Consider the following 27,927-nt stretch of genomic DNA (forward strand, 5'->3'; position numbering starts at 1 on the left):
AGCCAAAGTCGGACACTTAACTGACTGATCCACCCAGGTGCCCCAAGCCTATATATTTTCAATAGCCATTCTAACCCTCTCAAACTACACCTAATTGTATCTTTATTATTTCACATACTTTTATAGGTCCAGAGTGTTCAATATTCACCTACAAATTTTGGAATAAAAAATAAATTTATTTTGATATTTTATTACATTACAAATGTGCTACATATTGCAAATACACATAGATTTGGGAATGTTTACCAATTTGCAGTTTAGGTAAATATGTGATTATTCCTTATCTATATTATAATTTCCCTTTTCCCACAGATTCAATTTATATTTTCTGTGCATCTGACTTAATAAAAGTATAATATTTGGCATATTTATGAGGAATATAAATATTTCCATTTACTTGGACTCTAGTGCACATGGCCCCAGAATACTCTAGAGCTAAGGCAGAAGGAAAATATTGATTGATACCATGTCTTTGTGTACATATTGTCTGTATGGATAAGTTATATTTTTATTTTCACAAGATCACTGATAATTTCTCTTCTTTTTATTTAACTTTTTAAACTTTTTTAATTAAAAAAAATTTTTTTCATTTCTGAGAGAGAGAGAGACAGCGTGAGAAGGGGAGGGTCAGAGAGAGAGGGAGACACAGAATCCGAAATAGGCTCTAGGCTCTGAGCTGTCAGCACAGAGCCCGATGTGGGGCTCAAACCCACGAACTATGAGATCATGACCTGAGCCAAAGTTGACTTCCCAACTGACTGAGCCACCTAGGTGCCCCTGATAATTTCTCTTCTATCTATATAGAAATATAGATATATTTTAGATATATATATAGGATATATATATTAGATATATCTAATTAGATATTATATATTAGATATATATTAGATATATAATTAGATATATATATTAGATATATAATTATATATTAGACATATAATATCTAATCTCATATTTAAACTTGTTTTTGAGGTAATTAATTAGAATATTTATTTTCCGTGATTAAAGACATACTAATCTGTTCATTTTGTAAGTGGAAAAGCAAATTCAAAAAATAAAAATTCAAAATATATTATTAAATGAGTTTAAATATACATTGGTAAGGTGTATTTGAGTAAGTAGTTTGAGTAAGGAAGTGTTTGAATAACAAAAATACTTAAAGCATAAATGCGTACTGCATGTTTGTTACAGTGTCACACTAATATTTGCAAAATTATGAAAATACAGATTGTTATTGCCACAATGAGCAAATTCACTTGTCCACAGTGACCAGTTGAATTAGTCATATCATTATACCTTGGAGCAGACTCCTGTGTGCTAATCTTCTTTAATAGTCTTCTTTAATATAGTCCATATCTGTTCGATATGTTTTATATAGTAGTATCTTTTTGTATATTATTTAGTAGTCATTTCTGTCATCTTATAAATTTTTTGCCAGTTACCAATCAACCTCCTAGGGGTAGAGTTTTGTGTGTGCATGCGCATTCATGTGTTTATAGATATTCATATTTTACTTTATTTATGTATAAATATCAGAGGAAATGACAAGCTAATGCATACCAAAGAAGGTATATATTTCATAGTTGACATAGTTTGACATAGTTTATTTTCTATTATCTCAAATGTGATCATAAAAATTAAGAGTCGAATGCCTGGAAATAATTTCTTTTTAGGAATCGGGTAGAGAATAACATAGAAGTCATATTGACTGGTGAATTTTGTTGGAACAGCCATGCCTCAGAACTGATAAATTGTGTAATGTTTTTAAAAAGGAGTTCAGATAATTGTAATAAAGATATCAAGGTAAGAGAACCACAAACATGTTTTTTTAAAAAAATATTGCAGACACAGTGTACTTGAGTTACATAGTGCTGATAGCCCACTTTTTGTCTTTTTCTTTCACTTTACTGAGATACAATCGATATACAACATTGTGTACATTTAAGGTGTACAACATGATGGTTTGATGTATATTTAAATTGTGAAATTATCAACATAATAAGGTTAAATAATAGGCTAGAGTGGGTTTTTAAAAAATTCATTTTGAGAGAGAGAGTACATGCACAGGTGCGTGCAGGAGAGGGGCAGAGAGAGAGGGAGAGAGTATCCCAAGCAGGCCCCGCACTGTCAGCACAGAGCCTGATATGGGCCTTGATCCCACAAACCCTGAGATCATGACCTGAGCTGAAATCCAGAGTTGGACACTTAACCAATTCATAGGATAGAGTGTTTTAAAGTGGGGCTTCTTAACCTTTAGTAGTCTGGTGAGGTTTCTGAAGCCTTTTTTAAAAAAAAGGAAGTTTCTACTTATATTGCAAAACAGTTATCAAAATATTAAACTTTTAATATGGTAATATACATACTTCTTGAATGCATTAAATATCAAGATTTAGTGGTGGATCAAACAGCCACTATAATTCTGAAGTAGAACAGGGAGATTTTAAAGATATTCACAACATTTGTTTACTTTTCTTATACATCATTTGAGTAGTGCTCAAAGAGTGCTCATTTCTTACATTTGCTGTCTTCAGTTAGTTGTCACACCCCCAAATGGCAGTAATTAAAATTATTAGTAGATCTAGAAGACAGGGATTATGATTCCATCAACAGTGAAAAAAGGAAAATCTGTAAAAACTGAAATTTTCACTTCCAGCCTACTTTAAATTACCTCCTTTCTCTTCATGATTTCCTTTTGATTTTAAGGAATATGACTGAGCCAGCCCATGTGTTATAGCGTTAATTTTAGAAATACAAGCTTGGGTAAAATGCCTCTTTTTTAAAGAAATAGAAGAATTGACATAAATTAGATATAATGCCCAAACATTTATTTTATAATCAAGCATAAGGTATTCATTACAGTTAAATTATAGTGTTTTACTGGATATTTGGCATCTAATTCTGACTCCAAATAATTTAAAATATTTTATCTAATTTTCCAAATATGCATCTTTTCACTTATTATAAATAATATGCTACTGACAAAAATGAAAAGGACATTTTGGGCAAACCATGGATTGCTCTTATAGGTTTTGTACTTTTGAATATATATTAAGATATTGATTTGGGGCAGTTAATCTTTTCAGGTAAGCATTTTGGTAATGAAATGTTTTGAACCTGGTAGTAGTAAAGTGATTTATGTTTGTGTCAGATATTATTTTTAGATATATCTGATGCCTGCTAGGAAGTCAAGTTTACTACTATAATCTTTGTGTTTTGTACAATACTAGTAAAAAGGGAAATAAACATGAAAGTGCTAACATAATGGCAAGGTAATGTCTCCCTCCCTCTTACCTAAAGTGATGATTCTTCTGAGATCTGCAGTGTTTGGCAAGCAGTATTTGTTTTCTAGCTGCTAATAGATGATAATGATAATTAGAGGAAGATCTGTTTCAAACAATTATTAGGATTCGAGTATTTTGGTCAAACTTGTCTGAAAGTGAGTTTACTTTTTTTTAATATTTTATTTATTTCTGAGAGAGAGACAGCGTGAGCAGAGGAGGGTCAGAGAGAGAGGGAGATACAGAATCTGAAGCAGGCTACAGGCTCTGAGCCAAATGTCAGCACAGAGCCCGATGCGGGACTCAAACCCACGAACCGTGAGATCATGACCTGAGCCGAAGTCAGATGCTTAACCGACTGAGCCACCCAGGTGCCCCTGAAAGTGAGTTTAGAAAGGACTAAAACTGTCCGCAAGTACAAAAGGACAAAACCATTTTGATTTGAATTTCGGACAGTGAACTTGGGCCCTGATAATCCTTCTGAGAGTTAGTCTTAAAATGTCTCAAAAAGTTAATATGATGAACTGGTGAAATTGAATCCCAATGACTACAACTTGATTTTCAATGGAATTCCAATTGAACTAACTGGGAATGAGCCTAATTCACATCCAAAGGGAAATTTCTACTGTGCTATTATCATTAAATTCAAGGATAAAACAAATCAATGATTATGTATTATTCAAAAAGCAAGTTGACCACAAAAGTGAACATGCAATTCCTTGCAAGAACAAACATATCTTCCCAAGTGTGATGAGAACACAGCTATTATGAGTTGCTGCCTAGGCATTTGACAGTATGACAGCCCTCCTTGCACGTACCCAGAATCTAGATCTTGAGATAAGGACCATAGCTTAGGATTCTCATCACAAGATTCTGCTTGGCTTTTCTCAGGGCACCTTTCAAAGTAACCACTTGGAAAAAATAAGTAAATAAAAAAAATAAAATAACCACTTGGACAGGTGCCTGTGTGGCTCAGGCAGTTAAGCGTCCAACTTCAGCTCAGGTCATGATCTCATGGTTCGTGAGTTCGAGCCTCCTTGTGTCGGGCTCTGTGCTGACAGCTCAGAGCCTGGAGCCTGTAGAATTCTGTGTCTCCCCTCTCTGTCTGCCCCTCCCATGCCCATGCTCTGTCTTTCTCTTTCTCTCTCTTTCTCAAGAATAAATATTAAAAATAAATAAAGGCTTGTTACCTGTGGGGGAGGGCTGTCCTTCTCCAGGCTCACTGTGCCTCCACCTACCCTTGTTTCCGGAGCTTGTAAGTAATCAATCTTGTGCCTTCACTTCCTTTGTGTAGGTATATTGAAACTGTACCTTCAATCAAAAGGATCCTGGGGTTTCCACCTCCCCAGAGTGGGAGCCTGTATGCTGAGGGAGTATCCTGATAAACTCTCGTGAGTGGCTTGTGCCTCCTCATTAAGCAGATCATAATCTGCATAATTATGGGGGGGCTCCAGGCCCCCCCAACATACCCAGTTTTCTCCATGCATATCTACTCTGTTTTACTTTGATTCCAGTTTTATCAGCTCCGTCTCTGATCTAATTATTGCAGTGGTAAGAGAATATAAATGAAATATAACTAAAGGAGTTATGGAGAGGGTGAAGAACAGTTGATCCTTGAACAACGCGGCAGGGAGGGGAACTGAATCCTTGCACAATTGAAAATCTGCACTTAACTACTGATAGCTTACTGATGATCAGAAGCCTTTTTGACAACATAAATGGGCAATTAACATATATTTTGTATGTTATATGTATTATATACTGTATTCTTAGAGTAGAGAAAAAATTAAGAAAATTATGAGTAAATACATCTATAATACTGTATTGTATTTATTGAAAAAAATCTGTGTATAGTCGACTCACACAGTTCAAACCCACATTGTTCAAGGGGCAAGTGTAGTTTTAATATTATATAATAACATCTATTTCTATTACTTCATTTAAAAATATTAATTTTTAACAATTTAAGAAATTCCTAAGGTAATATGGATAGCCCTCCCAACTTAATCCAATTGCAATTACATGAAGGTATACCCTAATCAGTTAGGCATATGATCTTCCATGCTTCCATATATACTTGGGGGACAGAAACAATTTTAAACAGAAAACCAATAAGTCATCTTACATATTAATGAAGAATGTACTTCAGCTGTTTTAACAGTGGGCAAATAACAATGACACATAAGGCTTATTTCTCTTTCACAGGAGAACCTAGACTTGTAGGAAGTCCAGGGAGTGTGGTGCCTGTGTCCCCTGAGATCATCCAGGGACCCAGGTTCCTTTTCTCTTGTAGCTGCCATCCACTGTGTTGTTCTTATCTGCATGTCATTTGTGCAGGCACATCTGCAGTGGAGAGCAAGCTGGTTCCCTTTAAAGCTGTGACCTGATGATGCCCACATCACTTCTACTTGCATCTCCTTGGTCAGAACTCAGTCATATGGATATATCTCACTGCAGCTGAGGCTGGGAAATGTTGCCTCTTGATAGGTCAAGATAAAATTGGGGGACCTTCTAGTACTAACCAAAGAGAAAGAAGGAAATAAATATTGGGGAGACAATTAGCAGTCTCTGCCATATTTTATTTACTATGGATTTCTAAAACCTATCCATCGATCCATATATCCATCCACAAGTATTTACTCAGCACCTGTATCATACATGAAATACTTTTCTGTGCTGGCAACACCATGTTGTGGGAAGCTCTTGTCCTTAAGCACACCATCACACCATTTCTCTCCTACCATCAGACTGTTGTCTCTACTTTTTTTCTTAGTTTTTGAAAATGTTTACCCTTTATTTTGAGAGAGTGTGTGTGGTCAGGGGAGGGGTAGAGAGAGAGAGAGATAGAGGAAGAGAGAGAATCCCAACCAGGCTTCACACTCAGTGCATAATCCAAGGAGGGGGGGTGGTTGATCTTACAAAACTAGAGATCATGACCTGAGGTGAGATCAAGAGTCGGATGCTTGGCTCACTAAGCCACCCAGGTGCCCCTCCACTCTTTGGAATAGAGCTCCAGGCAATTTCTTGGCAGTATGTCAAATCCCCTACTGAGACTAGAAATCTCAGACTTCCACTGTCCTGGACTAGGACTAGGGTGACTAATAATCCCAGTTTCCTTGTGATTAAAATGTTTCCTAGGACATAGAACTTTCAGTGGGTGCTGTCTTTTGTAAAGAATAGTGTTGACAATACACACAGTAGGGTTCAGGAGCTATTAAGTATTTCTTAATAAAAAAAAAAAAACCATTGTCAGAATAATTTTCTTCCCATCTGTACTAGATGAAATGAAATTATTTTTTCTTTAAAGAGGATAATGAGGGGGCACCTGGGTGCCTCAGTCAGTTAAGGGTCTGACTCTTGATTTCATCTCGGGTCATGATCTCACAGTTTGTGGGTTCAAGCCCTGCATAGGGTTCTGCACTGACAGAATGAAGCCTGCTTGGTATTCTCTTTCTCCCTCTCTATCTGCCCTTTCCCTGCTTGCATGTATGTGTTGTCTCTCAAAATAAACAAATATACTTTAAAAAAATGAAGTGGAGAATGAATTATGAAATGAATATCTGCTACTATATATACCCAACTACATTCCATAGGTTCTTAGGAATTACAGAAAAAATTGCAAATCACATTCTTTTTATTTACTAGCTAGATATTAGTAATACACATTTTGCAAGAAAAAAAGGAGACAGTATTATTAAGTCATACAATTAAATTTTAATAATGCTCTTTTTAATAGTTATTTTCTTTAATCTGAGTAAATTTTAATTTTGTAATTGCAGATAGGGCCAGATTAATCACATAGGGCTTAAGTTTATAAATAAAATTGGGATATAGCCACATAGAAAGTGTAGACTATTATTCAATTGCCAACTTTCACAATTACTCCTTATGGAATTATTATTTCTTCAAATTAAAATTAGACAGATGGAAAAAAACTCACGTATCTTGGAAATATTATTATAACCTGGATCCAGAATTTCCCTTAGTAAAATAACTAGAGGAATTTTAAAATTCAATTTTTAATAAATTAAACTCTTTAAGCCTTCCTTTCTTCAACTAATAGCAAAAACTAATAGGCAAATAAGGGAAACAGATATTAGAGTGGATTAGAGTCAGAGTTCAAATGTGTAACACTTAACTGCCAATTTTCAAGGCTCAAGTAAATTTCTTAAGCATTTCGTGATTAAAATGGAATAAAATTTTAATGAGCAGGCAAATGATATTTCTAGAACTTCAGTAATGGCCAGTCATTCAGATATGAAAAGATTGTTTTGTGTCATTTTGCTATACTTAAGTGACGTTTAATAGCTGATTATGTTTCACTGTAGAAACTTAACTGGGATTAAGTGCTCAAAGCTTGATTTCTATCAGAAACCTAGTCTAATGAAGAAAAATGATTGTATTTATATGGAAGATAGAATGAAAGGTTCATATGCAGGAATCATCATAATATGTTCTTACTACTTAACTGCCTTGTATATCTGTCAGTTTGTAACCTAATTATAAATCTGATAATAGAAACTGATTAAAAGTTACCACCTACAATATTTGAAAGTTGCTAACACTGTAGATCCTAAAAGTTTTCATCATGAGGAAAAAAACATATTTTTTTGAACTACAGGTGGTGATAGATGTTAACAAAACTTACTGTGGTAATAATTTCCCAATATATGTAAATCAAGCTATTATGCTAAACATCTTAAATTTATACAGAGCTGTATGTCGATTATATCTCAATAAAACTGAAAAAAAGCTACTACCTAAAAAGTGTCCACTTTCTCGTAGATGAGCAAGATCTCTCAAGAAGCTTCCAACATATTTTGGGAAATTTGAAAGGTATACTCAGAAAATAATTTCTCTCAAAAGTTCTTGAAACTATAATTTTTGATATGACCCGAATTGTATAGTTTCATTACTTTTCATAATGGAAAATAATATTTAATGTTGAAAAGAACTATATGGAAAGATTGCAGGCTTATCTTTACCCATCATTCCCTCTGAAAGAGTTTTTTTCTCTGCCAAGTGCTACCAAATTCAACAAGCTCATTTTTTGGCTAAAAACACTTAAATTTGTGAATGTTCTTTTTGTTCTTTTGAAGCATGTCCTTCTATACAGAAGTAGGTTTGATCAGTTCCCCCTCAACTTTAATATTTTCTCTGTCTTCATGCCGACCTCTCTCTTGTCTGGTCTTTTTAAAGATGTCTGATAATAACTTGATTCCTTTTCCTGTCTTTATTCCAAGAGTGTAACCAACTTAACTGCCCTTTCTCGAAGTGCCCCTGCTTGCACTTGCCTTCTCCCCTATTTTTTTATGATAGGACAAGTCTGGCCACAACTCTGAATGTGATTTGACTCTTCTGAATATTCAGAAGCAAAGCAGCTATTTTTCCCCAAGAGTGTAATTTAAATACAATTTACTCAGCACTTTAAATAGTGTCCAAAGAGTTATATTGTTCATGCCATTTTGTATTTGCTGTTGTCTCTTAAATCTCTTACGGTGGAAATTAAAGCACTTCACTCTGTGGCTTGGACTGTGATGGGGTTTCAGGAGTGATCATTAATTAAACCCTCATACGAGTTTCTAACCAACGGAGAAGTACTTGTAGAAAAAAGGCAGGTGGAGATCGAAATGTCAGCTACTTCTTTGTAAAGATAAACTGGAAAGTGGTTTGGAATTTTGGACACAGTGGGCTAATTACTACCTTCCCTAAACTAAATGTATGCACATCACATTGGCCAGTAGTCGACTTCGTGCAAAGAAAAAGGAACCTACCCATGAAGGAGGAGGAGAAAGGATGGGTTCCTAGATCCCAATTATTAGGAAAGAAAAAGGTCTGCTGCTCTGCTCATGTTCTGTTTACCCAAATTCACTGATCTACTATGTTGCTTTTCCTCTGAAGGCAAGTCCTGATGGACGAGGCAGGCTGAAGCTGGAAGTTTTTCTGCTCCCATACTTGCCCTTGTGAATGAATAGGCCCCTGGATGTAAACATAATAAGTAGGAGATAAGAATCTCCACCACTCTCATCCTATCAGCCTCCATTTATTTTCATATCCTTTCCACCTGTCCCATAAAACTATCAAGCCTCATTACATGCAAATGCCAGAAGCCCTGGGCTGTCTCTCCATCCCCACTCTTCACATGCACCATTTGCCTGCATTAACCAGGATTGATCATTTTAATACTTTTATCATTGAATCACAAGTGAGCCTTTTTGCTGCCAGATACTACGGTTAGTCTCAGATGCCGAAATGAACAAAACACAGCCTCAGTTGTCAAGAGGTTCAATGAACATCTATCCAACATGTTTTATTCATGAATTGTTCTATTTAAATCAGGTGGTATTGTCCTATAGGATATTATTCTCCTTAAATATTTAGACTTTGTGTCACCATGTCACTTCTAGAAGATTAACAAATCATTCTCTGAAGGCATAAGTTCCCCTATACTTGTATCTCTTTTTCCTAAGTAACTCTTGGTCCAGGTTTTCTTTGTGCCTTTCTGGGGATTAGTTCAGTGACTTTTCTCTGTGGGATGTTCTCTGTGGGTAGTGGTTTTACTGTTTAGCTGTACATCAGATTCATGGCTCTTCTATTTCCCAGGTGTTTTGTGGCTCAAGGGCATTGTTCTTTGACTAACTTGCCTTTTCTGTGTTTGATTTGCTGATTTATGGGTCTGGCTGGTCTCATTTCACCCAAGGCCAGTCAGCTTGCTGTATTCTGTTGGTATGTTGTATGTAAACTCTCTTGTGAGATTTGGTTTGTAATTACAAACAACTCCTGAAAAGCCTGTCATTTGTTCCCCCATGACCTCACATTGGCTTCACCTTGACCCTTTGTTTGGCTTCTCCTCACATTGTCTTCTCTGGTCGGTTCACTTTATTAAGTCTTCTGTCCTCCTCATTTTAGTTGGACTGTCCTTGACGAGACTACCAACTTTGTCTTTTATGCCTTCCATCCAGTTTGTGCTCTGAAATTAATCAACCCATCAGCAGAATTTACCATTTGACCAGTTGAAGTTCTTTCTGCTCTTGCTTTTCATAACTAGCTTTATTAATTTATTATGTTAGTGGCTGTCCATTCTCCATCTCTTTTGCTGCCTTCTCTTCCTCTGATCCCTGACCCTGAGGGCCAGTACACTCTGTCGTATAGGCTATCAGTTATGCCCTGCACACTTCCAGCCCTAGTTGGATATTCTGTGATAGTGAAGTACTGGTGTGCCCATCTTTCATCCTCAAGTCAGTTTTTTCAGAATTACACAAAAGAATATTCTATGAAAAGAAATAAAAAAAATATGATCTCTAAATCATGGATAGAGTCTGAAATCGGACGTGATTGCTAAAAGCTCAGATAAGATCTTTGTGTTTCAGGAAGTCCCTTTATCTTTCATTCCTTTTTTTCAAAAGAAAACATGTAAGAGGAGCATCAGATGTGGGGCCAATCTTCATTTTGTTGCTTGCTGTTTTTACAGCCATAGCAGAGGAAAATGCAGCTATTTTAAGTTAATCAAAATGTCTGGTCTTTTAAATGACCTTATGAAAGTGAAGTAAAAACATGTAAATGAAATGCCCCTTCAAAAAGATGCAATTTTACAAAAATAATAAGAGTAGGCAGATGGCATTTCTTAATTATATGTTCAAAGAAAGTAGCTTCTGGTAGTTTATCCATCATCTTCTATTTTCCTTGAATACCTTGTAATCTATCCTATTTCAAATTTGTCTTCAGTAATTGCCTTCATTTCTTATATGCTTGTTATGTTCTTTTGTTAAACAAATGTACATGCTTATTATTAAAGAACAGGTAACTACAGAGATTTAGGGAAGTGACAGGGATAACAATTTCCATTATGCTTTGATACTCATTTCTCCATCACTGAGATATTTTTGTTGAGTGTGCCATAAAATGTATTTAAGATTAAAATGGTTATTGATTTTGTAAGTAAATGTGTTACAATTCAATAGTTTTAAATTATTTATCACATTCAATCAAGTATTCTGTTTAAAAATTTTTCTGATTCTACCATATTGATTAAAACTCAATCACTGTCCTGAGAAAATTCACCCAAGGAACAGGCAGCTTGGGCAACATAGCTCCTGGTACACGATCTTTACACACAGTGATACATGCATTAGATTGAATAGTAATTATGCAGGGACACTATTGGGATGGGAGACATACCTCTTTTGTTCAATATAATGACTGTGCTGGCATATGCACATGATTACTACCATTATTGTATTATATTGTATTATGACAGTATATGACACAGAATGATACATGTGCAATTCTCTGAAACCTGTTTGATTACAAAATTTTGTAGATATGTAATGGGTATGAATACAGGACAGAAACGATAATCTTGTGATTGTGATTCTATTGCCAGTCATGACTGCTCATGTATCTCCTGCTTTATACATAGCAAGGCATTTATTGATCTTAATCTTTATCTTCCTCTCATCCTTGTGCAAGCTACTACCTGGCCTGAACTACTGCAGAGATTTCAATAACTTCTTTCCTAATCGCCTTTTGCTCACTTTACCATCAAAAGAGTACATTACCTCAGTAAGCACATAAAATATTCTGTAGCCTACTATTATTCTTAGAAGTCTCAAATCTTCACCATACCCAGCATGGCCTTAAGGCCTTATGTTCCTGCTTCATCTCTTCACAAGTTTTTCCCATTCTGTCCCGCCCACATAAGTTCTTAAATGGGCCAAGATGGTTTCCATCATGGAAAATTCCCATATGCTGCTCTGATAGCTAGGAGGTGATTTGTCCTTCTATATTCAGCTAACTCTTACTCACCTTCAGGTTTGGTATATTGGTCTCCTTTTAGGGAATCTTTACCAGTCAGGGTCCTAGGACCCTATGCTCTCAAAGCCTCCTTTACATATTCATGGTAGCAGTTATCACAGTAAAAATTTTAAAAATTAGTTGTGTCATTGACAGTTTGTTATCAGTTCTATTCTATTGATCATAAACTCCATGAGGACAAAAATATCATACTTTTCATTTCAATGAAAGCCCTCAATTAGTATTTGCTGAATGCATAAAGGAATGAAAATGTAAATACAAATCTTAAGAAAAATGTTCTTTTTTAATGTTTGTTTATTTCTGAGACAAAGAAAGACTGCAAGCAGGGGAGGGACAGAGAGAGAGGGAGAGATAGAATCCCGAGCAGGCCCTCCTCTGTAATTGCAGAGCCTGATATGGGGCTTGATCCCATGAACCATGAGATCATGACCTGAGCTGAAATCAAGAGTCAGCTGTTTAACTGACTCAGCCACCCAGGCACACCAGAAAAATGTTCTTTTTAAAGTATGTTTAGATATTGGCCATAGAAACAAAATTATCTACCCCATATTCATGAATGTAGCCACAGCTAGAAAGTTTAATTGCAGTGGAATCTATAGGTTTTAGTGGTTGATAAATATCTTCACAGTATGGGGAGCAGTTGACAATGGAAGGAGTTCTGAGAAGACAAGCCTGTGCTAAAACTATTATATATTGTAAGACAGAAAAAACAACAGGGGTGCCTGGGCAGCTCAGCCAGTTAAGCGCCCGATTCTTGATTTCAGCTCAGGTCATGATCTCATGGTTCATGAGTTCGAGCCTCACATGGGGCTTTGCGCTGACAGCTCAGAACCTGCTTGGGATTCTCTGTCTTCCTCTCTCTGATCCTACCCTGCTCTCTCAAAAATAAGTAAATAAACATTTAAATTTAAAACGAATAAAGAAAAAACAACAGAAGTTAGTTACATACCTGTTCAAACACAATTGAAGTTCAATATATACTTATTCTGAATATTGATTTCATTAAGTGTCTTTCTAAACATTTATTTTAAAAGGGCAGAAAATTTCTCCAATAATAAAAGGTTTATTACCATAGTCCTAAGGACTGTTGACTTGCAACTTTGAATTTTTAAAACTTATTTTAGATCGCTTCTCGGCCTTTTGGCTAAGATCAAGTGTAAAACTTATTTTAGAAACTCGCATTTATTCTCTTAAAGTTTGCAGCTATGTTTATCATTAGACTGATTTTATCCAATGGCCACATTATTTGCTGACTTTGCTGTTAACAACTCAATCCACATAAAATGACTGGACATATTCTGTCCAAATTGGGAACATAGCAAAAGGCTTATTTCTTAATTTATAATAGAATTTTTCATATAAAATACTGAGAGTCCAAAAGATCAGCTTTAAGACATAATGTAGAATCATGATTTTTTAAATCATGATTTTCATCAATGGAGGGTCTGCCCCTTTCCCACGGGGCCTTATATCCAATATATTCGAGTTATAGACAGGAAGATACATGTAGCATGAAAAATATACTCACATGATTATTACTTGCCTCACCTTCTGTCCTCAGCTGATAATTACATCTCTATTTTTACCAATGGATATTCTTATAATCAGAATTATTATAGCTATAGAGACAGATCTGCACAGGAGTTTCAACACTTCAGAAGCTAAAATTAGTTTCTCATTTCTTAGTTTCATTTTGACACCACCATTCCCATAAAAGCTTCAATAATTAAAGAGAAATACTTGCAGATATCAACCACATACAGTATTTGCATCTATGGAGGTAAATTAGTATATGTAACGAAAAATGAGAGGGAGGAAGAAAATGAGGGAATGGTTAATGTGTGTGTGTGTGTGTGTGTGTGTGTGTGTGTGTGTGTGTAGGTTTTCCTCAATTTCAAAGTATTTTAATATGAAGAAGGAGTGGGAAAGTTATCACCTAAAAATAGGCACTTTGGGGTGCCTGGATGGCTCAGTGAGTTAAGCATCCAACTCTCAGTTTCAGCTCAGGTCATGATCTCACAGTTTCATGAGTTTGAGCCCCACATTGGGCTCTGTGCTGACAATGCAGAGCTTGCTTGGGATTCTCTCTCCTTCTGTCTCTATCCCTCCCTCACACACGCTATCCCTGCCTCTCTCAAAATAAATAAATACACGTAAATAAATTTAAAAAATAGGCTTTTCTACAATCACGTTTTAGAGAATCAGTAAGAAAAAAGATCTTATAGTTTTTTCAAGTACAAAATATACACACATTCTTTGATAAGTAGATGTAAACTTTGTTATTACAGTACAGCAGTTTTCACAAGGCAGTGTAAGTACTTGTTTGATGTTTTACGTGTTAGCTGTTTTTATTTTTTATTTTTTAATGTTTATTTTTGACAGAGATGGAGAGCGAGTAGGGGAGGAACAGAGAGAGAGGGGACACAGAATCTGAAGCAGGTTCCAGGCTCCGAGCTGTCAGCAGAGCCTGACGCAGGGCTCAAACTCATGAACCGTGAGATCACGACCTGAGCTGAAGTCCAACACTTAACCAACTGAGCCCCACCCCAGGCACCCCTAGTGCGTGTTAGTAAAAACCATTTGAAGTGATTTGGGGCTTCACATGCAGTGATCCCATGTGTAAGTCATATAGTTCACAATCTGCAGTGAAGGTGCACAACCTCCCTGCCTCAAGGAGTTGTCCCTTTGTTTAGGCAGCATTTATGTTAAAGAACCTTCTAGAAATATAAAATATTCACAAAAGGAAATGATAAGAATGTAGAACGCTTTAGAGTTTGTGCATCTGCTGAAAATTCTAAATGTATTTTGTTGGTTTCGAAGCTCTAAATTAGATTTTCAGTGCAGGGATACAAAAAAAATCTAGGTAAGGGACAGCAAATAAATGTCTACAATTGCTTTTGTTTTGCCACTTAGACTTCCTCCCCCTTAAGGTTCTGTAATTATGAAGATATTTTAACTGAGTCAATATTTCTAAGTTCATATATCATGTAGGAATCAAAGCAGAACAGACCCATACAAATATAGCTGTACTTAGTACCAATACTAAAATTGGAATGAAGCAGAGAAGATTGGCATGCTCCCTGTGCAAGGATGATGCACAAAGCAAACCATAAATGCCAACTGGAATCACAAAAGATGTCCCTAAAATCTGAGAGCAAAACAGAAGTTAGGAATTATAGAAAGTAGCATAGTTACTCACACACAAAAAAGAATTGATCTATGTGAGAGTTTCTCAATTTCAGCACCATTTGGAACAATTTATTCTTTGTCGGGTGACTATCTTGTGTACCGTGGGATATTTAGCAGCATCCTCAGCCTCTAACCACCAGATACCAACAGCACACATTCTCCCTGCTTTGTGACAATCCAAAATGTCTCCACTCCTTGCCAAATATTCTCTAAGGGAAGAAGGCCAAATCACTCCCTCTCCTCTTTGAGAATCATTGATCTAGATAAAAGCTTGTCAATTTGTGGACACATAGGTGTATTGGACAGATTCTGAAAAGTAGGATTGCTGGATCACATGGATGTAGGTCAGTGCCTGGTGCTTCTTTGTGTCACAGAAAGATAAATGGTCAAACTTTAATTTTTTTGTCAAACTGATAGGTGAGGGAAAATGTCACTGTGTTGCTTTGTTTTATATTTTCAAGCTCATTTTGACATGGCAATTTTTACTTATTCTGTTGTCAAGGAGACCACCTTAACAGCATTTGTTATTCTTTAAAGTCACGCTTCTCAAACTTGGTCATTGTTCAGGGAATTTAAAGAAGGGAGAAAAGGTGTTTTGGTCTCCCTTTGTGGGCTTCAATTGTTTTTACTAGCCAGTTACTTAAATTCAAACAAGTATATAAAAAAGCATATCTTCAGCTTACAGCTTCCATGCGGCTGTAAAAATGAAGTAATAAGTGTATAAATTAAATATTATCAGAACAATCAAACCCAAATGTTCAAATTAACAATACTAATTGAATGTGGCCAATGATATACATTTAATCACATTTAATCACAGCAGACAATATGAATATGGAATTGCTGGTTAAGGAGGATACTTAGGCGTTTGCCTTTGCCTTTCCTAATATTGCCACATCCCATGCTGAGCCACTCCATCACTTTAGATCTCATGAAAAGATCCAGAGAGGCATGTAGGCCCTCCCTTTTAGTACAAAATTATCATTTATGTATAAGTCCTTTCCTTCTAGAACCCTCTTCCTCTGACTGTAGAGGCATTTCTGGGAGCTTTGGCCCTCCAGGCCCAGGGATATGTGACCCCTCTGTGCTGCTCTTTAGAGGGGAACTCATTCTCACTTATGCAATTATAGTTTATCTTTCTTGAGAAGTGACAGTATTGGTGGTCAGAATTTTCCATAAAAGAATCAAAATGATCAATTGTGTGGGTTTATTTATTTATTTATCTTTTGAGAGAGAGAAAACACATGAGAGGGGAAGAGAGGCAGAGGGAGAGAGAAAGAGAGAGAGAATCTTAAGCATGCTCCACGCTCAGCATGGAGCCCAAATCAGGGCTCAATTCCACAACCCTGGGATCATGATGTGAGCCACAATCAAGAGTCAGATGCTCAACTGACTGAGCCACTGAGGCTCCTCAAGTCATGACCATATTAACAGAGACTATACAGTAATAGTTAAAATATAGTCATAATTGAAAAATACAATTGAGGGGTGCTTTTTGTCATTCTTTGTTTCAAATGTATTTGATTTGCTTCACTAGAAGAGAACCGTATAAATAACACCAGTAAATATAAAAGCAATTTTTGAAAATTACAAAATAATAAAAATAATTATAACAAAACCTTAGCATAGATATTAAATTTAACTCTTCCTGGATAACAAGGTAGAAAGGGAAATACTATGCCTTATATATTTTCGTAGTTTGGTAAAGGAAAATGCACCATTGCTTCATAATACCATATCCCTTTGAGAAATTTTAAATAATTTTTCATTTTAATTATTTTGAGATACATTGTACTGCATAATTATGGTCAGTGACCTAAAATTAGGTGTTTTTTTTTTAATAAAAGATGGAGGGATATCATTTCCATGGCCTTTGACCATTTTATATTGCTTGAAATAAAAATCAAAGTCCTAATATTACAACCTAAGTCAAAGAAGACATTTTGATTGGGTGCAGAGCTCATACAGCATTAATCAATCTGATAATCATTTGAAAACAGGAATCAGCAAACTTATTCTACAAAGAGTCATATAGTAATATTTTAGACTTTGTGGATCATACGTTCTTTGTCACAACTACTCAACTCTGTCATGGTAGCATGAAAGCAGGTTTAAACAATTTATAAGTGAATGGGCTTAGCTGTGTTCCAATAAAATTTTATTTACAAAAACATCTGACCCTTACATATCATTTATCTTGGAGTATATTCTCTAATACTAATTATCTTAATGATCCCTGTAACTTTTTATCTGTTCAACATGATTGCTAGTACATTCCAAACTGAAACACTAACAGAAAAATGCAAAACTGGAGAGGAATGGTAAACAAAGTCAGATATATTTATACAATTGAGTACCACTGTCCAATTAAAAGCAAGGACATGCTGATACGTGGATCAACATGAAGAATCTCAAACATTTCCTGCTGTGTGAAAAAAAAAAAGACACAGAAGAGTACATACTACTGTATAATTCCATTTATGGAAAGTTGTAGAACAGGCAATGTTAACCCAAAGTAATAGAAATCAGTAGAGAGGTTGCCTTGTGGATGCTGTGATTGGCTGGGAAGGGGTATAAAGAAATTTATTTCAGTGGGTGTAAAACCTAGCTCATTTTTTAAAAGGGTAAAAAAAAAAAAAAGTAAAAGATTGCTCAAGAAGTCAATTATTTGCCAAAAACATCCTGATCATAATAGGAATGTCAGTAACCTTGGTCTGAGGTCAAACTCATGATTTGATTCTGATATGCAGATGGCACTTATTTACATATTTCAGAAGTTAGATTTCACATTTCCTTATAGTTTGACTTATTTTGCTTTATGGAACTAGAACAGATACAAGAAAGGGAAAAAAAGCAAACATACCTAGAAAACTCAGGATGTGCCAAACATTGTGTTACCTGTTATTTAATATCATAAATCTGTAATACAAACATGAGTAAACTGAGACTTTACAAAATTATCTAACTTGTCCAAGAGCACAGACAGTACATCACAAAACTATACAATCCATATATGTCTAATCTCATTATTTTCTCCCAAGCTTAGTATGACTAGCAGTTTACCTACAGAAGGCTCGGAAAAACTAAGTGATGATCAGACATCTCATTATAAAGGGGATTCCCCTTTAAATGTGGCTTAAAAGATAAGATCAGAGATGTTGGTAAACCTTAAATATCTGGTGAGGCTTAGCCAGCAGCACTTAAAAGCACTTAGGTGTTTTTTTGTTTTTGTTTTTGTTTTTTTTTTAGATTTTATCGTTAAGTAATCACTACACTCAACCTGGGGCTTGAACTCACAACCCCAAGATCAAGAGTTGCATGATCTACCAACTGAGGCAGCTAGGGGCCCCTGGAGGCACTTCTTGAAACAAAACTCAATCTGCGGCACTGGTGAGAGTTCTTTCTGGGTAATTTTCCATGGCAGAACAGCAGGGAATGTTTCTATTATTTGCATCTAAATCCACATAGGCTGTTTGCAGCTTCCCCTCAGGCCCAGAGGCTCTGCCATCAAAGATTACTGTCCATGTTTTGGGATCTGTGTTTCAGTAGTATGTGTGTGAAAGACTACAAAGGCATGCAAACATAGGGAAAGAAGTTGTCCTTGAAAAGGTGCTGCAGAAAGTCATCAGTTCAACAGCTAGTATCAGTAAAGCACATTCTTTTCCTTTTCCATAACCAGCACATTTGCCATTTCACTTAAAAAATGCTTTGCCCATTGTATGGTGGACTATACTCAGCACCCTTAACACAGTAAAGTGTTAATAATGGGGTTATGCTGTAATGTGCCTGTGGTCATTAGCAATATGATTTAAAAAACACTAGTCTTTCTCAGGCAATGTCATAAGGCTTCTGTAAGTATTTTCACAGAAAACATGCATTTTCTATGTGAAGAATTTAAGTTATAATGACTATTTCACAATCAGCCATTTTGAACACAACTCCCTCGTGTATCATGCCTATTATCCTAATTCTGGGGCATATTTTCCAAATCTTTTCTTGTATTCTTTATAAAATATTCTCTGCTGGTTAAATCTTCAGGGTCCATTAGATATAATCTACCAGTTCTTAGTAAACAAGTGGAGACTAGGTAAGATGTCCTGCAAAATGATTACCCCAAAAAGGGAAATATAAACTGTATCATAAAAAGTATTTATGTAATCTAATTTATAACCATCTTAATTTTTTCTTTAAAGTTTATTTATTTGCTTTTTAGAGAGAGTGTGCATGTGAGAGGGCGAGAAAATCTGAAGCAGGCTCTGCACTGTCAGCACAGAGCCTAACACAGGGCTCGACCTCACAAACTCTGAGATCATGACCTGAGCCAAAGCCATACACTTAAAGGACTAAGTAACCCAGGCACTCCAAACAATTTGCATTTTTAAAAGAAAACTGACGGGGCGCCTGGGTGGCGTAGTCGATTAAGCGTCCGACTTTCACTTAGGTCATGATCTCGTGGTTTGTGGGTTCGAGCCCTGCGTCGGGCTCTGTGCTGACTGCCAGCTCAGAGCCTGGAGCCTGTTTCAGAGTCTGTGACTCCCTCTCTCTCTGACCCTCCCCTGCTCACGCGGTCTCTCTCTCTCCTAGAAATAAATAATACATTAAAAAAAGTTAAAAAAAAAAAAAAAGAAAACTGACAATGACTTTGCCAAAACCTTAAGATTTACATTTTCACCTCAGAAATTGTTTAAGCATGTCATAGTTCTCTTTGTTTTACTAATGAGCATTTTTAAAACAATTCTTATTTCATTCAGTGTCTCAGGTCACACTGATAATAGAGTGTATGATAGGATCTGGAAGTTTCCCGTAATGTTGGTTCTCACTGAGCTTGAAGTGGATGGTGTCATTGACATTGAAAGAGGCCCAAATTTTTTTTTAAATCATCTATTACTTGGCTTTACGCTGACAAGTCAGAGAAGGTAATATATCAAGGAAAAGTATGTGGTTCAGTTTTGCTAATGCAATTTATGCTCAACTGTGACACAGAATTTAAGATGGAAAATCCTATTAGGTCTTCATTTGCTGCCCAGGCCAGAGTAGCACTGCTGTTATGCTCAGACTTCATGCATTTAATATTCATTAAAATATAGTGCCTGCAAAGTGAAGACCAAAACAAGTTGGATGCTGATAGAAATAACTCAATAATGTTTAGGAAAATGTTTCTACTGGTTTTCAATGGACATTCCAATGCTTTTTATTTTACTTTTAAAGTTTATTTATCTATTTTGAGAGAGACAGAGAAGTGCAGAGAGAAGGAAAGAGAGAATCCCAAGTTTCTACACTGTCTGCAAGGAGCTCAACATGGGGCTCGAACTCACAAACCATGAGATCATGACCTGAGCCAAAATCAAGAGTCAGACACTTAACCGAATGAGCCACTCAGGAGCACCTCCCTGCATTTTATTTTTTAATATGTGGGTATTTTTTCCTCATTAAGATTTAAAGGTTCTTTCTTATGAAAACTTTAAGCAGAGATGACTGGGTGATACATTGATTCCACTTTCTATCTTATTTTCTTGCTTTACCATAACTGTCTATTGGACTTGTGATATCATACGCTACATGACATTTCAGTCTCTCATTTGCACATGTTCAATATACTTTAAGTACACTTTACTTGAATGCAAATGCTCCCTGTTGTTTTATATTTTAAATGCTGACTAGAAACTGGCATATTTTTCTTCACCACATGCCAGAAAAATGATACATTTTTGTTTGACTAGACCTGAGGTTTAATTGTGTCCACTCATCAAGACTGCTAAACTTTGCTGAGTGGAGAAATAAGAGGTTCGTGTTCCCAGGTCATATTAAATACTTCTCCCCCTGGTGCTGGACAAGATGTGAGAAGTACAAATTTGGAATGGCAAGACCTAACTTATGTATTTTCCTCATTTTGCAACTGCCAGAAGCATGTTTTGACATGACTTGCCCGTCTGTGCTTTGTGCTGGCTCAAGATGGTCCCTGGACCTACCATAGAAATGAACTGTACAAAGGCACTGTGTATGTATGAATACATTCTATGGACTTATGTCAAAATTCATGAACACTGAACTGTCTGATCAACTATTGCAACTGGCCTTCTCATCTTTGCTAGCATAGGCTTTCTACGGACCATTGTGACTATGTTGTAATATTGCCATTGACCTATTTTCTGCCAATTAACTGCAAATATTACAAGCTATTAGATTCTTTTTTTAAAAATCTAAATAGATTTAATGCCTTCAAAATAGTTTTTCAGGCTTAGGGAAATATTTTTAACTGGTTTCACGAATAATCAACAGGATCCTCAGAACAAATGTTAGGAACACTTTGTTCACTTTGAAGTACTAACAAAGAACAGTTGAAAATAGGTCACAAGAAATTATATATATTTTTTACTTTATCCAATGTTGAAACCATTTTCTTCTCCCTTTTAAAAAAATATTTCAATCATACTCTTATCATTTTAGCTTGGATGGTTTTCTCTTCATGTTTGAGCTAACACAATTAGCTCTTCATTAGTCTCACTTCCAATCCACCTTACAAAGTGCCATAAAACTAATCTCCCTTATACTTTGTCATAACATGTCACTTCTTGTATCAAAAGCATTCAAAGATTTCTTGTTGCTTATGCAGGGTAGCATTTCAATAATAAATGCTGTCCATAGTACTAGCCTATTCAGATTTTCCAGGATTCCTCTGTGTTTAAAACACATCCTCTGCTTCAGTCTATGCAAAGGGTCACTATTTCTGGAACCTGTCTTATGCGTCTCTCTTCTCTCAGTTGTCTTTTCTTTAGCTTCCTAAAATACCCTCTTTTCCATCTACTTAAATTCTATTTTCAATGTTCACATCCTATTTTATGATGCCAACATAGTGTTGACGTGTGGGTGTGTATGTGTGTGTGTATTTACTTACTGAATAACTTAACTTTCTTTTTGGTGTATAGTTCTGAGTTTTAACACAGGTATAGATTCCTGTAACCACCAACACAATAAAGATACAGAAAAATCTCATCACTGCTAAAAACTCCTCTTTTTTTTTTAATGTTTATTTATTTATTTTTGAGGAGGAGAGGGGCAGAGAAAGAGGGACAGAGAGAGAATCCCAAGGAGGCTCCATGCTGTTAGTACAGAGTCCTATATCTGTTAGCATAGATCATGCTGGGTAGCATGAAACGTGAGATCATGACCTGAGCCAAAATCAAAAAGTCAGATGCTCCACTGACTGAGCCATCGAGGTGCCCCTAAAAACTCCCTTCCATAGCAATTTTGTAGTAAACACCTCTCTTGCCCTTAATCCCTAGTAATCACTGATCTATTCTCATTGCTTTTAGTTTTGCTTTGTTTAGAATGTCTTATCATGGAATTAAACAGCATGTAATATTTTGAGATTATCTTCTTTCACTCACAATAATGCCTTAAAGACTCATCTAAGTTATTGTATGTATCAACGGTTTGTTCCTTTGTATTTATAAGTACTATCCCATTACATGGATTTACTATGCTTTATTTATCTGTGCAGTCCTTAAAAAACTTTTGCATTGCCTCCAGGTTTTAGCAATTACAAATAGAGTTGTTGTAAACATTCATATACAGGTTTATGTATAAACATTTCCTATTTTTCTGGGATGTATACCTGGGTGTGAAACTGCTGGGTCAGGCTATGCTGAGACGTACTGGAGCCAGAAGCACCAGGGAAAATCAGTAACACTGATCCTTTCTCTATCCAACTTTTGCTATTTTGTCCTTCATGGATTTTAGCATTAATTTTAGTGTTTTAATGTATTACACTGAAATAACATTTTGATTGAGTGTTTTGACATGTCTTAAATTTTCTTCTTGAAGTGAATGTCTCCATTGCTTCACTTTTCTTTGTTTTTGTTTTGTAATGTTTATTTTGAGAGAGAGAGAGAGAGAGAGAGAGAGAGAGAGAGAGAGAGAGAGATTGAGAAAACGAGCTCCTGAACCACGGTTGGAAGGTGGAGAGGAAGATACAGAATCTCAAGCAGGCTCCACACTGTCAGCACAGAGCCCGACACTGCGCTCCATCTCACGTACCATGATATCACAACTTGAGACGAGATCAAGAGTTGGACACTTAATCGACTAAACCAACCGAGCACTCTGCTTCACTCTAGTTTTGACCCTATTTCTGGGTAAGTTTATGTTTCATTTTATGAGGAATTGTTATCCTGAGTGGCTTTACCATTCTGCATTCTCAGCATTAACGTGTGAGAATTCTAGTGGCTCCAAAGCACTCCTAACGCTTGGTATTGACAGTTATTTAGATGTTGATGATGTAGTTATGTGGATGAGGATGAGGATGATGGTGATTTTAGGCAGCCTAATAGTTATGGAGGGGGTCTGTCTTTGTGGTTTTAATTTGTATTTTCCCTAATTGCTAATGATATTGAACTTCAGTTGATGTGATTACTTGCCATCCATATACCTTCACCAGTAATACATTTCTGATGATTTTTGTGTATTCATTCATGATACTGGAATTTTTCTTTTCTTATAATGTCTTTGCCCAGTGTTAGTATCAGGATAATTATGGACTCATAAAATGAATTGGGAAGTGTTCATTCCTCTTCTATTTTCTGGAAGAGAAAGTATAGAATTGGTATTATTTGCTTTTTGAATCTGACAAATTCACTAGAGAAACTATCTGGCCCAAAATATTCTTTTTTTAGAAGGACTCTTTTTAACTACAAATTAAATGGCTATAGTAGATAAAGGATCTAATTTCATTCTTTTGCATGTGGATATCTAGTTTTCTCAGTACCGTTTACTAAAGAGAGTATTCTTTCCCGACTCTGTGTTCTTGGTACCCTTATTGAAGATCGGTTGACTGCAAATGAGTGTATTTATTTTACAGCATTTATTTTACATGTTCCACTGGATCATGCTTTCAAAAATAAGTTCTGGAAAGAATGAACCTGGATCACTTTCTTATACCATACACAAAAATAAACTCAAAATGGATGAAAGACCTAACATAAGACAGGAATCCATCAAAATCCTAGAGGAGAAAGCAGGCAAGAACCTCTTTGACCTCAGCCACAGCAACTTATTACTCAAAATGTCTCTGGAGGCAAGAGAAGTAAAAGCAAAAATGAACTATTGGAACCTCATCAAGACAAAACCTTCTGCATGGCAAAGAAAACAATTAGCAAAACTAAAAGGCAACTTATGGAATGGGAAAAGATATTTGCAAATAACGTATCAAAGAAAAGGTTAGCATCTAAAATCTATAAAGAACTTATCAAATTCAACACTTAAAAATCAAATAATCCAGTGAAGAAATGGGCAAAAGACATGAATAGACACTTTTCCAAAGAAGACATCCAGATGCCTAACAGACACATGAAGAAATGTTCAACATCATCACCATCAGGGAAGTAAATCAAAACCACAATGAGATACTGCCTCATACCTGTTAGAATGGCTAAAATTAACAACTCAGGCAACAACAGATGCTGGCAATGATGCAGAGAAAGAGGAACCCTTTTGCACTGCTGGCGAAAATGCAAAGTGGTGCAGCCACTCTGGAAAACAGTATAGATGTTTCTTAAGTTATTAAAAATAGATCTACCCTACGACCCAGCAATTGCACTACTAGGTATTTATCCAAAGGATAAATGTGTGTTTCAAAGGGGCACACGTACCTTCAAAGGGGCATATATACATACATACATACATATACATACAATGGAGTATTACTCAGCAATCAAAAAGAATGAAATCTTGCCATTTGCAACAATGTGGCTGGAACTAGAGTGTATTATGCTAAGTGAAATTAGTCAGAGAAAGACAAATATCGTATGACTTCACTCATATGTGGAATTTAAGATACAAGGCAGATGAACATAAGGGAAAGGGAACAAAAATAATATAAAAATAGGGAGGAAGACAAAACACAAGAGACTCAAATATAGAGAACAAATGGAGAGTTGCTGGAGGGGTTGTAGGTGGGGGGAAGGGCTAATGGGCAAGGGACATGAAGGAGGACACTTGCTGGGATGAGCACAGTGTGTTAGGTGTTATATGCAAGGGACAAATCACTATTGCACTTGAATGTAAATTTAAAAAATAAATTTTAAAAAAGAATAAAAATGAGGACAAAATAATTAGTTTGAATAAAAAAAGTTCTGTCAAGTTCTTTGCCTTTTAATTGGTTTGTTTAATCCTTTTACATTTATTTTAATTACTTATAAGTTGGACTTTGTGTGTCATTTTGCTATTTGCTTTTTGTATGATTATTATGTTAAAAAGTTTTTAGTTTATTTATTTATTATGAGAGAGAGAGAACGAGAGAGAGAGAGACAACGTAAGGGAGGGCAGAGAGAGAGAGGGAGAGAGAGAATCCCAAGTAGGCTCTGTGTTGACAGTGTGGAACATGATGCAGGGCTCGAACTCATGAAGTGTGAGATCATGACCTGAGCTGAAATCAAGAGTTGGATGCTTAACCGACTGAGCCACTCAGGCACCACTGATTATTATCTTTTTATCATTCGTTCTTCCATACTGCTTTCTTTTCTGTTAAACACATACTTTCTAGTGTACCATTTAAATATCCATTTGTTTCAGGGTGCCTGGGTGGCTCAGTTGGTTAAGTGTCTGACTCTTGATTTCAGCTCAGGTCATAATCTCATGTTTCATGAGTGTGAGCTCCTTGTGGGGGTCTGTGCTCACAGCACGAAGCCTGCTTGGGATTCTGTCTCTCTCTGCCCCTCCTCCACTCGCACTGTCTCTGTCTCTCTCAAAATAAATACATAAATTTAAAAAATATATATCCTTGTGTTTCTCTTTCTACATATTTTTGACCGATTTCCTTATGGGTTGTGCTAGGGATTATTACCAACATATTATTAACATATTAACAACCTTAATCTATTTTGGATTAATATGAATTTAATTTCAATATCATACCAAAACATTGTTTCTGTATAGTCACATTCCCCCTCCTTTGTGCTGTTATTGTCATACACATTGCATGTTTATACATTGTGTGCCCATTAACAAAGATTTATTATTATTGCCTTATGTAGTATCTTTTCAATGAGATAGGGGAAAACATTAAAAACACAAAATACATTTAAACCGCATTTTGTATTTGCCATTGTAGTTACATTTCCTTTGTTTCTTTATGTGGGTTCAAGGTACTATTGGGTGTCTTTTCAGCCTGCATGGATTCCCCTGAATATTTCCTATAGGACATGATTGCTAATGACAATTCTTTTTGTTTATCTGGGTATGTCTTAAATTGGTCATTTTATAGGGTCTTTTTTATTTTTTTAAATTCTGTAAGTTACTGACTTATAGCGATTACCAACAGATGTTTACGGAGTTGAGGCAGTATGCTATTTACTAAAGGCAAATACAAAGATCAAGCTTTGTGAAAATTAGACAAGAGGGGAGAATAATAATTATGTTTTATTCTTTTTATTGTTACAATTGTCACATGACAAACCACTCCAAAACTTTGCCTTAAAATTATTGCTTTATTATGTCGGTTTATTCTATCAAGAATCTGAACAGAGTGCAGGTGGTTTGTCTTTGATCCACTATGTCTGGAGCTTCAGTTGGGAAGACTGAAAGGCTGGCAGTAACATGATGAATAGGGTAAAGTCCGTCTAAATCAATGTTTGTTTACTCACGTATTTGCTGGCTGAAGTAAACTTCTTACATAGTGCAGCATAGTTCTTCGTGTATCAGAATTCAAATTCCTTTTATTACACAGCCTCAAAAGTCACGGAGAATCATTTCACCATACCTATTTGTTAAAACAGTCACATGCTTGCTCAGATTCAAGGGGTATAGACTTAACTCTTCCTCTCAAACAATGAGGTTCTCAGATCATACTGTACAAGAACTTGTGGGTTTTGAGAGATTGATACAAGCATCCTTGGGAAAAACAATCTGCCACAACTTCATAGAAAGTAAGCTCCACAGGGTTGATGTATCCTTTGTATTTGCAAACTCACCACCTACATTTTCATTATTTCAATTTTGACAGAATATTTCAATAACAAACATTTTAAGCTAAGTTTTGAAGATTAAATAGTTGTTTGCAAGTGATATAAAGGAGGAGGATAAAGGAATTCCAGGATGTGAAAACAGTGTGTGCAATGGCACAGAATACATGAAACAGTAGGTTCTATTTGAAGAATCACAAAGAGTTATAATTTGAAATTTATTGTGCCACAATGAAACTGGGAGCAAATGAGGCTGGATAGGTTTTCACTGACAAGTCCTTAACAAGAAGACTATAAGGGCCCCTAGTGTCTCTGATTTACTTCACTTTTTAGACGTGGTAGTAAGATTTTTGCAATATTCATCATTCATGTATTCAATAAAGAATTATTATGCCAATTTCTTGTTGCATCCTCTAATGCATAAGAGCTCTGTTATAGTAACAGCAAATGTTTGCCTGTCACCATATTTATTTCACTCATTGGCAAGAATATGAGCTCCTAGAGCACAAGACCCAAGACTTAGGAGAGTAAATGACATATGCAAATTTAGGAAATATTGATTAGTGAATATATAAATGAAATTATGAAATTAGAAGGAAGGCATCATTCTTGAGGATCAACCTAATCAGGTATTTAAAAATCACAATAGAAAGAAAACATACATAGATCTTGTATTTAAGTATGATTTA

The 27,927-nt window shown here is 35.8% G+C and overlaps 2 pseudogenes; both read left to right on the forward strand.

Annotated features, from left to right (window-relative positions):
• The first annotated feature begins 13,216 nt into the window (after positions 1–13,216).
• LOC120248440 lies at positions 13,217–13,338 on the forward strand (annotated as a pseudogene).
• Positions 13,339–15,118: 1,780 nt separating this feature from the next.
• Positions 15,119–15,218, forward strand: LOC120248420 (annotated as a pseudogene).
• The last annotated feature ends 12,709 nt before the right edge of the window (positions 15,219–27,927 follow it).

This window comes from Hyaena hyaena, unplaced genomic scaffold, assembly GCF_003009895.1.
Source record: "Hyaena hyaena isolate Hyena2069 unplaced genomic scaffold, ASM300989v1 scaffold_12, whole genome shotgun sequence".
Lineage (NCBI taxonomy): Eukaryota > Metazoa > Chordata > Mammalia > Carnivora > Hyaenidae > Hyaena > Hyaena hyaena.